This window comes from Opisthocomus hoazin, chromosome 7, assembly GCF_030867145.1.
Source record: "Opisthocomus hoazin isolate bOpiHoa1 chromosome 7, bOpiHoa1.hap1, whole genome shotgun sequence".
NCBI lineage: Eukaryota > Metazoa > Chordata > Aves > Opisthocomiformes > Opisthocomidae > Opisthocomus > Opisthocomus hoazin.
This window is the reverse complement of record NC_134420.1, coordinates 10,619,891-10,634,336: the sequence shown is the minus strand read 5'-3', so window position 1 is coordinate 10,634,336 and position 14,446 is coordinate 10,619,891. Positions and strand designations below refer to the sequence as shown.

The 14,446-nt window shown below is 37.8% G+C and overlaps 1 protein-coding gene across 1 annotated transcript in view; it reads right to left on the bottom strand.

The window, feature by feature from the left end:
- Window positions 1–14,446, bottom strand: part of SPON1 (spondin 1) — a 214,958-nt gene that overhangs the window by 21,300 nt on the left and 179,212 nt on the right. The window lies entirely within an intron of this gene.

Genomic DNA, 14,446 nt, shown 5'->3' with positions numbered 1-14,446 from the left:
TATAGACAGCACAATGTGATAGTGAGAGATAACAGTGGGGGTAAAAAATCTCCCGAGATTGTCAGAAAAGTAAAGACACACATGCTGTAGTGGCACTATTGAAATAAAATGTTGCCATGCAAGAGTAAAAATATATACTTTATAGAACACTGTATTTGGGGGTGAGGGAAAGAAACAGAAATCTTTGCAGGCTACCATCATATTCTATTCCTGGGATGCATGTCATCAAACTACTTAAGATGACTTTTAACTATAAGGTTCAAATAGTACATCCATTCTATTAAAGCATTACACTGAAAAGCACAGAGCTACCAGAACATGGTATTTTCAGGTTTTTATGGGTGTATCTCTTTGCAGTAGTAGATACCACAGAATGCCTAAAAGGTTCTGCAAGAATATATTGTTACTATCACAACTATAACTAGCCAGATTTTTGAAAAATCTAAACTCAGAAATACTAATTTTTAAAATGACACTCCTGTTCATTTGTGAGTATTTGACCATGAAACCTGAGGTTTTTAAAGACAAAGCATTTTCATCATCATCACATAACAAATACTCTGCTAGAAAGCATTCTTCCCACATAGGACTATGACAAGAGATCTCATCCAAAAAATTGAGCACATAAATTTGAACAAGATATTTACTTTAATTGATGTGCTTATATTCCTTCTATAGATAATGTATTTTTCCTCTGAGAACTGGCTTCTTTTTGCCTTTGCTGTAATTTTCGATGAAAGCTCTTACTTTAAAGAAGTTATTTTCTAAGAAAATAGGTTGGAATTTGACCATTTCTTAGTTTTACGACTTCAAGATAATTTTTTTACTTGTAATTAATATAAGGAAAATATCACTTATTGTGGAATCATGAAAGAATGAGACTTTCACATCTAGATCTGTCTGTGTTATATAAGCTCTGATTACTTCTGGCAAGACTAACACTGTTGGCCATAACACAGTGTGCAAATGCCAATTCATATGTACTGCTTTCCTCCACTTCTTCCTGCAGTTTCACCCAAATATCTCACCCTTAACTATTACAAATTGTTTTGCATTCCAGAAGGCTTCAATCTGACAATGTTTCCCCCATCAGTCTGAGCTCTGCATTCTGATTTTGTTCTCACTGCATTTCACTGGCTTCCATGGTGGCCTCCACAAAATTTTTGTTCATCCATTTACGCTTTACGTGGCATCTGAAATAAGGCCAGTTTCTGAAGGAATAATAAGCTGCCAGATGTTAACAAGTGTTCATAGGAATGCTGAGATCTCATTCATTAGACGTGGTCAGATGTGGATGAGTTTTTCAACTCACTGATTATCAAGTCATTTTTTCCAAAACATGGCAATACAAGACCTTCATAGTTAAACAGCTATTATAACATTTTGAACATGAGTAAAACATTGTATTTTCCTCTCACTTGGCATGAAAATTTCAATACTTAACATGCAGTGAAATTAAACCAATTGAAAACAAGGTGTAGTAATCAGTATCCTACCAGGTGAATTATAATTGATACATAATATTTCGCACATTTTGCACTTGTAAAGAAATAAAATGAATCCGTGGGTCAATTTCAGTCAGACAAGAAAATGATTGAGCATGCTATTTTCGGGCAAATCCTGAAATCACTTTCTACTATTCTGTGCCAGCAGTGAATTGTAACGTGTGTAATGACACTGTGCAGCACGCCATATGAGCACAGAAGAACAAGTATATAGGTGTTTTAGTTGAGATCAGAGGTGCATTTTTGAGATGAATTTCCCACTGTGCTTTGGTTCATATCACTGAGCAATCTTGGCATGCAAACCTGATTTCCTTCCCATCAGTGCAGCCTGGAGGTTTCCCCCCGCAGTCCTGCTGCTGGCAGGCAGCCAAGCTCCATGCAGCCAGTGCGGCGGCCACCCAAAGCAATCTCCATCCCCAAAATGTGCCATTTCCTCAGAACTGTTTTACTCCACGGATCTGCTCCTGTTGCAGTGTATTTCTTATGGATGTAGGTAGCTTAGGTAACTATTCATTATGAAGACTGTTCACAGTTATAAATACATACACTATAGAGATTTTAATGCTTTCACCATAGAATTAAAGTAGGGGTTTGAGTTTAGGCAAGACATACCTCACACAAAATTTTTAAAAAATATTCCCAGAGCACCTATTTAAGGCAAAACCTGGGCAATACAATACAACGTTACAACTTTCATTCTTACAAAAGCATATCTGCACTTGGAGAGAGCCACTTAGGAATTTAAAAAAATACTTTCAAGCATCTCAAAATTTACATCAACTCATCTGTCAAGAGGAAAGCATATCATAATTCTTCAGTCAAAAATTAATATATTTTCTTTTAGGATAACATAGATCCAGTGTGATGGCAAATATAACCACATTTCACTCATCCCACTTCATTAAAATGGCAAGTCACTGAGAAGAAATTTGTAACTCAGACAGTTCATCGGCCTATTCCTGGTTTCAATTTTTCATGCTTTACCTACTAGCAATTTGATATCCTTTTGTTTTCAGTTGTTCATGATGACTTGTTACGAATAAGACAGGTTTATACAAATTTAATTACTTCTTTCCTGGCAGTTTTATTTTCCTGGATGCAGCTGTTACTGACTGAAAAATCATGTTATTGTGAATTCAGTGCACTATGGGTACTGTAATGTTGCTGTTAAAATGGCAACGATTGGTTTGGTTTTTATGGCCGACTTCCTAACCATGCGTTAGCCAAGTAACGTTCACACTACTATAGTCAAAGGTCTGTTGATATTGTAAGCTGTTAGCTGCAATTAACAACATAAGCTACTTTTGCCCCTAGGAATCCCTAAAATGGTCATTAATGTTTGCTTCAGGCAACAATTTGACACTATCTTAGCAGGGTAGTGATTTAAGTTTCATTTTTAATCAGTTATTCTTTTTGAACTGTTCATGCTATCCACTTTGCTGTAGGGAGAGAGGCTGTACTCTCACAGATCATATTTAGGTAACTGCTCACGTGGGTAAAGTCAAATGTATGAAATTGTGCCACGTGCTAAATGAATAGTTACACAGTGATGAAATTATTTGCACCTTAGCTTTAGAGTAAATCAACTAACATTAATGGCATTACCATGCACACTGACAGAAGAATTTATCTGTGGTATAGATATTAATTGATTTTAAAAAAATCTAAAATTGAAGGAATATTGAACTCTGTAAGTACAGATTGTGTCTCCGTGAAGCCTTACAGTACTGTTTTGCTTCTTCTGCAGTGGTACTGCTATTAATTTTATAATGCATTCTATATAATGATTCAATATCTAATAGATTCTGCAAGGGCTGTACTATTCAAAGTTCTGCTACTGTATTAAAGGAAAGAAAATATCGTTAAAAATCTGTTGTAACATCAAAACATTACTGGTGTCCAAAATAGCAGGGTTTTTTTTAAGCAGGACTGTGAGCTCCTCCGTGTGCTCCTTTCAGAGCCCAGCTCCCTAAAGGCAGAGCCACTGAAGATGCACTGTGTCACAAATGCTCTGAAGGCACCAGTTTACACCCACAGTGTAACAAATAGTTGCCCATGTGACCTTTCACATGTCTTCACCCGTTCCTCATCAAAGGATTTAGCAGCTGCTTGGCTTTACAGTACACTTTTATAACAAGAGAGTTAACTACACTCACGTTTCCCTATTAAAAGAAACTTAAAGGTAATGTAGCCACACGCACGTCATAAGGTGTTCGATGGATTAAATGCAGCTATGGAAGGATATATAAATTTGTAAAGTAAGAAAATATCTGAACCTTACTTTCATAAAAGTACAGGTGAGGTGGAAGAGAGATGCAGCATTCAACCCATCAGGAGAAAATGTCTAACAAGTATGCAAGAAGAACGAGCATTATAAGAAATATAAGAAATAGCAATAAATAATAAGCTTCCTTATTTTTATGTAACCCTCTGCTGACACTTATTCACACTAGGTGAAATTATACATGCATTATTTATTATCCAAATCATTAGGTGGAACAGTGTTTATAAGCAATTTGTGTAATCAAATGTTAATGATATACAGTGGATAGATGATTAAAGGACTATGATATAGGCTTTTCTTACCACTTTGGAGAAAACAACAAGTAACATTTAAACTGTACCTATTACAGGTGGATAATTGCAGTCCAGCCGGTATTTTGCCATTCAGCCATTCAGAATGCCAGTTAAACCCAAATACAAGTATGTGTGTTCAAACATGTCTTTTTTTAATTCTCAGCTGGGTAGTTTGAGGACTTGATTAATTAATAATGAATAATTTACTAATTTCTGATGTATACTTTCATAAATTACATCCTGGTACCAATAGCAGGTATTTATGGACAGCGCATTGCATGGCAGGACAGGAAAGCATTTCAGCATTCTTAATGGGACAGCACAAGACTTACGTCAACTGAAAATGAACAACTAATCTCAGAATTTACTCACATAAAAAAAAACTTTTGTGACTACGTAATAATTTAAAAGGACTAAGGGTACAATTTCATTTCATATGAAATATTTTAAGTGGATGAATAGGAACTAGAATGACTTCAAAATTCAAAACACTGTCTTTGCTATTGAAGTTGATTGAAGAAAATTAGTAGGTACTTTTCAATGAATTTTAGTTTGTATGCTGTGAGGAGTTTGGTGTGGTACTTGTGAATAATTCTATCAACCCTTAATAAGATGCTCTAGGAAGACTAATTCACAGAATTAACTTACAGACGTTGTCAGGTCTGTAGTCTCTAGGGCTCTGAGCATTTCATTATTTTTTATCTAAAGCCTCTCTGTTATCAAAGCTGAAAGGTGCATTGATTTGAATCTTCCCCTCTCAATGCTGATTAATACAGATTTAGTAGAGAACAGCATTTGGCACTGCCGTTGGGATTCTGAGATAGACACAGCAAAACGTCTGGCTCCAAAGGAGAACAGTGAGCAAGGGTTTCTGTTAGGGCTGGCTTCAGTGGTGCGGCAGCAGCAGCAAGTCAATGAGACAGCTGGCACACAGCATCCCCGGGATGCAGGCTGTGCAAACTGGTGGGCTAGCTTTAAAATGACACAACTGAACAGGCCATATGCTCGTAATGTGGATTTCCTGAACAGTTAAACAAACAGTATGGGCTCTGAACAAGTCACGTACTTTCTGTCCCTACAAAAAGTGTAGCATTCCCTACAGAAAGTGAAAGCATTTCTGTAGGAAGGTCGTTTAAGGGGCAATTATAGCATATAGGCAGTTGAGGCAGTTTTATTTTGGTGCGTTCAAGCAGCAGCTGATGCAAGATATGGCAGCAAAGGTGTTGGTGTGAGTTTGTGCCCTGGACTCTGAACACAGTCTCTAACCTGGTCTGCAGGCTGCACAGCTGCACCTTCTCTGCAGTTTTTGTTCTGACTGGCTCAGCTGGCGCAGACCTGTGCTGCTGTCACACGTGATGGCAGCAGATACGGACCCTTACCTGAAATGCTTTAAAAAATGTCTCTGGCACAAACTGCTTAATTATTTTAAAATTAATATTTCTAATAATTAACTGCAGTGAACCATCTCAAAATTAAAACATGATACAAGGGAGTAAGCACATTGTTGACACTAGCTTGGATTTACCAAAATCAGAGGCAACAAGTAAACATGGAGAAACAAAAGTCTTTTTTTTAACTCCAGTGAGATCACTGGAGTTAATGAGGCCATGAAACTGCTCTGTACATCTCTTCCTTTTTCATCCAACAACAAGTCTCCGCATTAAGTTCTCCAGAGCACATTACCCCAAATGTAGGTAGCGCAAGGTACTGATTTTGAATATAGCCTATAATGGTTTTTAATATAGGTTTTAGTAAAGGAAAAATGCTAGCTTTAGTTGTGACTTGTGTGCAGGTACGTTTTATCCACATATGCAGTTTAAAAAGAAATAGATAATTCACATAGATGAGTAAGTAAATTAATTTCTCAAATTCCCCAGATAGATAGGTATAAAGATCAATTACATAAATCCTAAAAAACATTATTTCTGAAAGATTTTCAGAATATCTTAAAAAGATTCCTCAAATAACATATTTATTTTATAGAACAACACAAAAGGAAATGTCTGCTTGAAATCTTCATTCTAAAAAACTACTCCATTTATTATGAATGTAATGCAAATGTATGTATTCTTCTCCTATTTCCAGCACAGAGAAATTATGCAAGTAATGGAAAATAAATTTTGACTACATCTAAGCAAATTATCGTTTGCTTTAAAAATGCAGTTTTGGTTAAGCAGAAACATTGTTTCTTAAGTTGAATTCAGTAAATATCAGTCAAAAAAGGAGACAAATCTAAATGTTTTATTTTCAAAAATTACCTAATTCATGCACCCTATTTTAAGTAATGTGAAAAAAAAAAAAAGGCTAAAAACCTGGAAATAGAACAAAATATTTTTGTTGGCCAGGAACAGTCTCTCTTCCAAGGCAGCCAGGGAACTGAGAAAGATATTATCATTGCGTAAGTGCTACAGAATGATGACAGAGTGATTTCTAATTAGTGACAACATACAACTGATCTGTACTTATTCCACACGTAACCCCTTCCCCATCTTACAAAGCAGGTTAACACACTGTTTAGCAAACATTTTAGAGATTAATGTCCTTTGGAGAACTCTTGTGTCTCTCCTCCCTTGAGGGGAAAATCCTAGTGATTGCTTTCTTACTCTGGCTAAAAAGTATTTAATTCCATGCAAAATAGCAAGGCTTGAGCTAGAACAACATGATATGTGATAGTAAACGGCTCTCGCTGTGTAGGTTGCTGGTTTGAATTTTACATTCGGAGGTAGGCATTACCATTCAAATCTCATCAGGAGGAAGGGAGAATTAAACCTAGAGCTTCCAAGTACCAGGAGAGTCTTCTCCATATTGGGGAATATCCTTTATTTTGAGGACCATATGAGTGTGTGGCTGACTTTAAAGTTATAATTGAAGATCAGGCCCTTACTGATAAAATAGGCAGGACGACAACTAAATTATGGAAGTTTATATGGTTTAGTTGTGATCTGTTGCCTGATAGAGGTCTCCTCACCCTTGTGAAAATGTAGTGAGCTTTAGAAACACTGAAAGTTGGTTGCATTTTTATGCATTTAGTAATGTTACTAATAGCTATTTAAGTATGTAAACACTTCAGGAACTGAAAGTTTGAGAATCAGTTTTTTTCAGCAAACGGTTGCCTAAATGCCTTTAAATGTCCTTTTGTAAGTTAGCCTCTCCCTGTGAAGCTCACGAAAACTTGCAACATGCGAGAAGGTCAACAGAGAGGTTCAGCAACACATAATGTTTCCGTGGATAATGTTTATGTTTCAGCTCTCTGCCGTGTGATGTAACTGATTAGATAATACCAGTAACATTAATGTAGTCACAAACTGTTATTAAAGCTGTTTTCAATGCTGAAGACTTCTTTCAATAATGCAACTATATACGTAACCTTCGGTAGTTCTACACAAGAATATTTATCAGTGAGACAACACCACATTAAGGCTGTGTGAGTTGTAAAGAGTAGAATATCAGACACAATAAATTGAGATATTTAATAATGAAGCATATGATGAGGACAGGGAGTTCTTTCATTACATTTCAGAGACAGTAAAGAGTTCCATTTCTAACTTAAGTGGTTCTCCATCTAACAACATCTAAGTAATCATTCAACCTAAATATGGAGGTTACTTTAAGGAAGAGAAGTTCTGTGGGCACAAGAATAGCAGAAGATTAGAGTAAAGTAAAAAAGGAAGAAAGTAAAAAATAAAAGTAAAAAAGAAGTAAAATGAGAAACAAATAAATGCTGAAACCCCAGACAGATGAAATTCCCTACTCATCTGTGGCTTGGCTTTCGATTCCCAAATGCTGTAATGAAGACTCATTGAGCATAGCAAATTCACTACAGGATCAAAACATAAATTTTTTGCTCAAATTGTTGCACAAGAATTCTGGAAGAAAGCAAAGACTGAAAGAGCTTTCACTCAAGAACAACAGAAGGAAAATGCAAAAGAGCACGTCAGCATATTTTTCTCCAGCTGGTATGATCCATCAACTCAAACAATTTTGGATCAGAGCACTTTCGCATTTCCCATCTCCTTCCTATGGAATACTCTTCATTTGATTGCTGGAACAGTTCACTTTGTTGCCTAGTTTAGTCATGTTCTCTATCTCGATGCTGAAAAACATACTTGGAAGTATCCCGTCACAATTTTTTATGTCCTCCTTGCAATACAGGGAAAACAGCCGTAATATTTTTGTAGTCAGAAAAAAGATATCAAGGATATGGAAAACTTGAAATGGAAGAAGATTGACGGGATAGTTTGTAGAGGTTTATAAGGTAACCATACTAACTGTTTGGACTAAATAGTTCTATCCATCTGAAGTATAAAGGAATAGGCCTTCTTTTCTGCTATGCTTCACTTTCAAGTGCTTACTGGAGTGTTTTCAGGTAATCTCCAAATAAATGGGGAAGAGCTGCTTAAACGGACGAGAAAAGAGAGTCAGCTCTGCACGCAGTCGAGAGGTGGAGGAAAACCACAGGACCACAACTACTCATACAAACAGCATGGAGAAATGAAATGGAAACAGGACAGACATAATGAAGGAGAGGATAATTTTCAAAACCTCAAATAGTTCAGAATTATAATAAAGAAAAATGCCTATCACTTCGATGTGCATTGGTTGTAACAAAGAATGGACTGAGGAGGTAAAAAGGTTGGAAAGCAGTGGTAGTTTTGCACAAAAGAAAAAAATAAATGAGAGGAATATGAAAGTAATGCTTGTCAATATTTCAGAAAAGCCCAACCTTTTAATGCCACATCTCACTATGCTATTTTTCCTAGATAAAATATCTTGAATTTTTGCATTGAAATACATTGTCTATAGGTTGACCTACTAAACCTTAAAATAATTAAACAAACTGGAAAAATTAGTAAACATGTGATGTGCTTAGTAATAATTACAATCATACTGCTGGAGACCCCTATCCAAACATACTCTTTCTCCTAGCTAGGGCTGCAGACTGAAACTGTGGCAGGAAAGGACTCAGAAATAGGCAGCTAATTTATGCAGGGAAGTGAGGTCTTGCCAGTTTTTTTAGAATCTGAAAGGTTTTAGGACAGAATCAATATTGCCTTTTATGTATCAGGAAAAGCCAGAATGAACACATGAAAATACTTGAAAAGACACACTATATGTACTGGTATTTAGTATTTTATAAGATCTGAGTGTTTAATAATGGAATACATGACATACTGGAGAATAATTTCCATCCTGTGTCTGATCGTGTTTGTATTTATCAGTGTTAGGCTATATGTACATGGAAGTCTATATTCCACAGTGTTGCATAGGGCTGAATGCTTTCTTGGTTTACAGGAACTACAAAAAAGTGATTAGACACAAGAATTACCATTCGTATACTTCTCCCTTTGCCTATAGTAAGAAAGAGCCATATACTTATACTGGACATATTCTTAAAATATCTGAAACTACCCAGAGAGATGTCTCTTCACGTGTCACTCTTGTCCAACTATCCATTTTCAATTCCACTCTTTTTTTCAGAGAGCTGAGAACTATATGGCGAAACAATATTCCAGGTTTGCATGTGGTATCTTGGCTTGAAGGTTCTGCCATTTTGGAAAATCAGAGATCTACCTGAAGAATTTGCTTACTCCTACCCCTCAACCTTCATGACAAACATGCTGTTATATATAAGAAAGATACACGTAGGGTAATGCCTTTCCCTGATGGTGAGGAATTACAGAGGACGTAATGACTGAAAAAACAGGCAGCTGTAAAAACAGCAAGTGCCTGACAACACTACGTGGCCTGGATTTCACCACATTAAAGACAATTCAGCTCATGGTAAGATGTGGAATTGACAGTTTCTTCCATGCTGAACAACTGACTATCCCCCACGTCTCCCAAAAGGGTCCCATTTTAATTCTTGTAACTGACTCTGCAACTCACGGTATAGAGTGGGACTAGTTGATCAGGATTTGTGCTTATTTTCTTCTGGTGGATTATCCTGGGAAGCTCTTACTTAGACAAAAGTGTGTGTTGAATGAAAAAGGGAGATGTCACGATAGAGACATCTGGATTTGAACTAAAGGCGCAACAAACACAGCTCCCCCCGCCCCAGCCCCAAAAGCATGTATTTCGGGGAAGGGAATTCAAGGCAAGACTTTTAAAGATATCAGTTCCTGTGGAATTTGACACATACTGTCTTTAAAGTCTTGCCTTCTTTATCCTCAAATTCTCTGTCATGGCTTGATTATTTTACAGGTGCTGGATATGCAGGTTTGGATACCAGTTGTACTATCTGTATTTTCTGTATTTCATCCTCCATACTGCCAAAGGCTAATTTTTTGCAGCTGAAGTGAAAGTAAAATTTGATTCTGCCTGAAACACAGCTGAGAGGAACGGAGCAAAGAGCTGTGCTCTTGTTTATACAAGTAAGATAAGAAAAACTACTTCCATTTGACAGCATGCTGTATACTGATACCGTTACACTCAAGGAAGAATGCATTCTCTGCAAGTACTTTAAAGTCATCATTTCAGACACACAACTTGGCAATACAAACATAAGCAACAGCAAAATGTTTTATTACTTGGTCTGGCACTCATTCTTGTGCTACCAATACTGTGCTCTCAGTTGGGCAACCATAAAACTAGTTCACACAGGCCACCCAAAACTGTCTCCTGCATGCAGCAGCTCAGGAGATTTTTTTGCATGTTGGTGCCTTGGATAAGAAACTGAATGGAGGATAATGAAGATGTGTGATAGGAAAGAAAAAGAAAAACAGTGACAAAGAGCAGGCATACACAGGAACTGAGGACAGGAGTGATAAAAGACAGTGATATGTTAAGTCTATGGCAAGATATAGTTTCCACAGCATTATATTTTACTGGGAGACGACAATATGTTAAAGCGTATGTAGCATCAATTGCAATTAACATTAATTGCATTTGAGAAAATTACTTAGTGTGATTACATCCTTCCCTGCTTAGGGCTGGCAGCTTGTCTCAGCCCCTTCTGTAATTTCTTGCATCTGAACTCATGTCTGAAGCCACAGACCTCTCCCTGGGGAGACAGTTTGTGCCCACTGGATCTGCACTGAAAACTCTCTATTTTCTTCCTGTAAGCAGAAGAAAAGCTCCCAGTTATATTTCCCTTCTTATCTCTGGTGTCATGACCCAAAGGCTTTTGGCATCATCATCAGATTTAGACACAGACTTACACACTTCATGCCCTCAGTCCAGAGCTTGAAACATCAGGAGTAACAGCCTCATTGACTGGCATCGACAGAGTAGAAGAAAAGCCGTTTAACTCCATGATGAATCCCTGAGAGATGCCCCACCAATACCATCCTTTCACACGCTATTACAGGCGACTGGAGTGGAAAGGGAAGGGCTCACCAGCTGCTCAAGATGTGGGCAAGAATTAGCAGCTTGCCTTGCTACAGCCTCTGTGAGGACAGGAGAAGACGCTGCAGTCTCCCTTGCTGTTTTGGAAAGATGAGCAGGGACTGGCAGCCCCAGGGGCAGGCGCAGTGCCCATCCTGGATGGCTGGAGATGAACCTGCGTGGACAGTGGGGCTGGTGCCCAGGGCTGTGCTGAGCCAGGGTGCGTGCTCCCAGTTGGTTTCTTTTCTCTTGGATTTCCATTCAAAGGGATGGATCTGACTGAGCTGGTGCCTGCAACGAGCGAAAACTGAGCCTGTAAGTCTCCCCTCCATGACAGTGTCTGCCACCACCTCTGTGAAGGTCCCTGCGCCCCAGCCCCATCAACTGTGGGTTGTGAGTCTCAGATACGTGCACGGCTGGGGTGGCAGCCGGTGTCCGTGGTGTCTCCTCCCGGACTCTCCACAACAGCGTGCAAAGAGATTAATACTCTTGTGGTCCTCTCAGAAGTTTTGGAGGTAATTGTTCCCCACCTCCCTCTGATTTTAAGTGTAATTGCTGTAACTAACTTGGTACTGTAACTTGGATAGTGTTACCAATAAAAATCACTGTATGGAATCAGGAGATAAGGTTTGAAGAGTGAGCAGGCTGAATTTGCCAACTTTTGACACCTTAGGCCTCCGTAAAATGGCTCACTAGTGTTATGATTTTTATAAATGTCGTTAAACACATTCAGGAAGGTTTTTAGGCTGTGCTTATTATGACACATTGTAACGCCACTTTGGCACCACTCTCACATCGCATTGTATATTAGATATACAACTAATGATTATGCAAAAGAAGGTTATTCATGACTTTTAGTCAATTCTTAATTAGTAAGATGGCTGTGTTATGCATAATAATGGACCAAATGTTTATCCAGTAGAGTCATTATCCAATACTTGCACAACTCTAATCTAAATTCCAAGAAGGACCACCCATAACAGGAAATAGGAAATTAACACCGGAAGTTAATGGCTGTTGAAAATTTTGTCTTCTGTTGAAGCTTAGATCGTATTTTAAAAAGGAGTCGTAAAGAAGGACATCATGACAAAATACAATAAAAAATTATTCTAAAAAACAAAATGCAACACGGCCTGTAAAGTGAAGGAACATTTGTTAGGGCAACACTTGCACAGCATTTGAAAGCACAGACACTAAGACTTTTCACTTCTGCTGTTACTGAAAGGTGAGAATTACCATATAGAAAAGGTAAGAATTGACTGGAAGAGCATCTGGAAGATGTTGCAGAAGCATTTACAGACATGTCCGTGAAATAATATGCCTAGAAAGTATCGGGTGTTGTTCACTTTCAACTTTTTTGTGAAGTTTCTCAGTGCTGTATTAAACTAACTATTATGACCAGGGGCAACATACTTTAATCAGCTTTGATTTTTGTTATGTAATATATTCAGTGTATTTGAAAGATGATGGATTGAGACTCTGATGCAGGAGATCCTCTCTCCATCTTTCTGTGAACAAAGTACAAACCTGCTCGCCTGTCAGTGCCAAAACTTTCCAAGAACCTAGCGCAGTCAATTCCTAGTAGTATTGTTCACTTTGATACAGAAACACTATACATAAATGTTGCTTCAGGAAAGTATCTGAAACTGGAGGGAAAAAATAAATGACTTGTTTCAGTCAGAGATCTCACCGTAGTAGAACAGAGAAGTGGAAAAAAATTTCCATTTTAAAGTGTTAATTTGGAGTGAATAGAAGGAAGGCAGCAGGAAAAAAATTGCTATCTACAACTACTACATGGCAAATACTACCAAATCCAAATACTGAAAATTTCAGGGGAATAAGAGCATAAATAAAGAAAGTCATTAGTGTCAGCTTGACTGACCACTTGCATAACACCAGCCAATTGCATAACGATTCCTGTGCAGAGCCTACAACTCTGTCTCAGGGTTAAAATATATTCAAGTGATGGAAAATCCATCTCATGTTCAGGTAAGCTGCTCTGAAGGTTAGTCACACTATTAAAGCCCTTTCCCATACCTTCAGTGAGAATTTCCTTGTCACACATTTCCTTAGCTTCCATGCTGTGAGGGATTTCGCAGTGGGTTGGGCTTTTTTTCTATATTAAAGAAGGATCAGCTATCAGAAATCTTTTCACTATTTAAGCTGTGCTCACCTCCTAACCTTTTTTTTTTTTTGGCAGGGATGAGAAGATAAACTGAATAGCTTAAGTCCTAAGCTGCTTGAGAGTTTCTAAGCCTCTTACAGTAGGGGATGTTTTCTAAAATCTGAACTCTTTTGCAGCTTTTTGCGACCTTCAAATTTTCACATGCATTCTGAAATACAGATGACAAAACCAGACACAGTGTTCCACTAACTGCTTCCCTTATACTTTTTACAGAAGAAAAAGGACTACTTAGTCCCTACAGTCTTGCAGTAGACTAATTGCCCTGCTTCTCCAAGGACATAACCTGACTCTAAGCTAATGGGGTGACCCCTTATACTGGTTTCTCATCTTTAGTCACTTCTTATAAATCTTACTCATTTGGTCCTAGATAATTGGTATGAACTTTAGACCAAGCACAGACAAGTTACGTAGGAACCACCACTCCGATGCTCCCTGCCCCAGACAACCAGTAAATTCAAGAGTATCCTGAAAGAAGAGTTTTGTCCTCTTTCAAGCTCAGTGACAGAGAGCCCAAAGAGAGGATCCTGGGAAGCTAGTTAGCAGTCTCAGTAAAACAACCATGGTTATACCACCATCAGGATTACTATGTTACATGTGATGGAGGTTATACCACCATCAGGATCAAAACGATAGAGTGTTTCAGATAATCATTTAAGTTAGTCCTTTAAGAGTTTTTTGTTGGTGGATTGAGGATTTGCTGTATTGACACAGTGTGTTGTCACAGTGCATGACACAGGATGCTAAAAAATACATGTAGAATAGAACAATATATTTTTAACCAAAAGCACTGAATAAACATCATTGTTCTATGAAGGCACAAACTCCACGGGATAATCCTTCTCCTGTAACAGTTAGT